Source organism: Orycteropus afer, unplaced genomic scaffold (assembly GCF_000298275.1).
Source record: "Orycteropus afer afer isolate SDZICR_OR568_19922 unplaced genomic scaffold, OryAfe1.0 scaffold00139, whole genome shotgun sequence".
In the NCBI taxonomy this organism is placed as follows: domain Eukaryota; kingdom Metazoa; phylum Chordata; class Mammalia; order Tubulidentata; family Orycteropodidae; genus Orycteropus; species Orycteropus afer.
In genome coordinates this window covers 5887566-5890511 of record NW_006921726.1, presented here as the reverse complement: position 1 = coordinate 5890511, position 2946 = coordinate 5887566, and the positions used below count along the sequence as shown (strand labels likewise).

Sequence of the window (2946 nt, the reverse complement as noted above, 5' to 3'; positions counted from 1 at the left end):
TCACTAATGCCGAGGATATCAATCTTTATGCGTTCCATTTCATTTTTGACAACTCCAATTTTCCTGGATTCATACAGTTCATATGAACTGTAGAGTGTAAAACAAATTTTGGTCTGTAAATCTGCACCCAAAGCACAATAAAATTTAAATAAAGAAAGAAATAAAATAGCTTTCTTCTTGGGTGGGGAAAAAAAAGTCAAGTCCCTGGGTCTGTGCCCCAGAAGGCTAAATGCCACTCATGTGAAGAAAGCAAGCATTGTGAAGAAAACAAGCACTAAGCATAGAAGGGCTGTCAGCCCATAGAGAAGCAAGAGGGCCATTCTTAGAGAGTGGGCACCTTTTTGTGGGATAGCGTGTACCTGAGCCAGAGGTGCTGAGGTTCAGATTTCCCAGCGAGAACAGAAACCCCACAGTGTAGGCAAGAAAGAGTGGAAGAGGCCTGTGGCTCCTATGTCAAAAGGGCATGTGGTCCGGCCCTCACCTGAAAGGAAGAGGATTCCTAGAGCAAGGCCAGTGGACCTGTAGCCGGGAAGAGAACTGAGAAGGGCCGTGGCTGAGTAGGCAGCAAGCCAGGAGGGGAGCTGTGACATGGACAAGCCCAAAACAGGAAAGGGCTCATAGTGTAGAAAGTTTCACAAGCAATCAGTGCCTCATCTGGACCGAGGACTTCCTCGTAAGAAGGAAAGACGTTGCAGTGTGCTGTGGCACCCGCTAGGGAGTAGTAGGCGAAAGGTGTGAGCAGCAGGCCGGGTCTCTGTGAGAGGCTCCTCCCACACCCCCTCAGTGACCCAGCCTGCGCTACAGACCTGCTGAGGGGCAAAAAGCTTTCAGACATCAGCCACCTCCCCCAGCCTCCCAGCACCTGGCAGTTGTGCTTGTTCAGGCCGGCTGGGACTAGACCTTCTTGAAGTAGCAGAGGTGTTTCACCGAGTTGTACTTGTCTGCTCCATCACTTCCACCTCTTGGCGCCCAGCCTCTTGGCGTAGGCTTCTAACGGAAGCACTTCATGCACAAGGCCATCAAATTCACCACACTCTCGGCCAGCGGTACCAAGATCAGCATGGTCCAGAATACCTTCCTCTGGAAGCTTGCATCCAAAGCAGCAGCGATCAGTCTTCTCAGCGTTGGCCATGGTCTCGCTGACCTCCACCATGTAGGGAAAGAACTGCCCTTGGTCAATGCCTATGACAGCCACACCTAGAGTCTTCTGGGCCACATTCCGGAGCAGGCCGACTGGCAAACACCTCCATGATGTTCTGGTCGTGCGTGGAGAAGTCACTGCTGCAGTGGCTGTCCTTGGCTTATTTGATCACCAGGCACTTGTACTGTGCACTCTGGAAGCAGTGGACCTCTCCCATCAGCTCTGTGCTTTTACCTGAGAACAGGGCCAGAGGATCCCTTAGATCTGGCAGAGAGTCTTGCTCAGGGAGCCGGGCAGCCACCTCATGGTGGCGTCAGGGAAACTCATCATCCATAGGGCTTTCTTTAACTGATTTTTTAAAGTAAATCTCTAGGCCTTTCTTCCTAATCTGTCTTAGTCTGGAAGCTCTGCTGAAATCTGTTCAGCATCACAGCAAGTTGCAAGTCTCCATAGATAGCCAGATGGTGGCTGTGCATGAGGTGCGTTGGCCGGGAATGGAACTAGTTCTTTCACGTTGGGAGGTAAGCATTCTACCACTGAACTACCACTGCCTCCACACCTTTTTTAAATACCCTCTGTACATAGTTCACTATGTGTACTATCGTTTTACAGTTTATTTACCATCTTAAACATTTGATTCATTCTTTTGTTTTACTTAGGGAGCTCTGGTGGTGTAGTAGACGCCTAAGGCATTTGACTGCTAACCAGAAGGCTGGCAGTTCAAACCCACCAGTTACTCCTGGGAAGGAAAGTTGGGCAATCTACTTCTGTAGTGATACCTCCTCGGAAACCCAAGGAGGGGTGGCTATGAGTCGGATTTGACTGCAAGGCAGTGTTTAGTTTTTGCTTTTGGTTTGTTTTACTTAATTTTGAAAGGAAACATATTAAAATCTTATTTATTTATTTTTAAAAGCATTATTTCTTGTTGTAAAAAAGAGGTAATCATACAAAAATAAGTACAATAATAATAATAATAAAGCAATGCTATTAATTTCTAGCTAGATAGTATAATTGAAGCTATTGGGCCCTAGTTTCACTCACTGTTCATGGCAAGGGTGTGAAACTGAGTTCTGCTTCTTGGCTGTGGAAGATGCAAGAGATTTGGAAAGGGAGTAAGTTGCACAGTGCTACTTAGTGTTGGGGCCATTCATTGCCTAAATTATAGATAAGCTGAAAATTATCTCTGGGAGCACTCTTGGCTTTCTCACTCTTTGGGAAACACTTACACTCACGTTAAGAAAATGGAGGTGGAGGCACTTTGTGCCTGACTGAAACCCAGGTGCATGCTGGTGCCAAGAGGTGGAAGTGGTGAGTGTGCTTGAGGCCAGGAGAGGAGGGCTACCGTGTGTCTTCATTATGATTCCATTTCATAGCAGGGATGGTTGCACAGCGTGGGGAATGTAATTAATGTCACTGAATTGTTGTTGTTGTTGTTATGTGCCATCGAGTCAAACCTGACTCATAGCGACCCCTCCTTGGGTTTCCGAGGCAGTATCACTACGTAAGTAGGATTGCCCAACCTTCCATCTGAGGAGTGGCTGATGGGTTTGAACCGCCAGCCATCTGGTTAGCAGGCAAGTGTCTTAGCCACTATGCTACCAGAGCTCCTGTCACTGAATTATACATGTAAAAATGTTTGAAATGGCAAATGTTTTGTTTTATATATTTTACTATAACTTTTTTTTTTTTAAAAAAAGATTTGATTTTCAAAAGTCGGCATTATCCAGAGACCAGTTCCTTTACAGCTAGGCATTTGCCACTAGGTGAAATATGTGTGATACCTTGACTATTGACCTAACTTTACA

General features: G+C 46.3%; 1 pseudogene; it reads right to left on the bottom strand.

Moving 5' to 3' along the window:
• Positions 1-949: 949 nt before the first annotated feature.
• On the bottom strand, positions 950-1447 carry LOC122150429 (annotated as a pseudogene).
• Positions 1448-2946: the final 1499 nt, after the last annotated feature.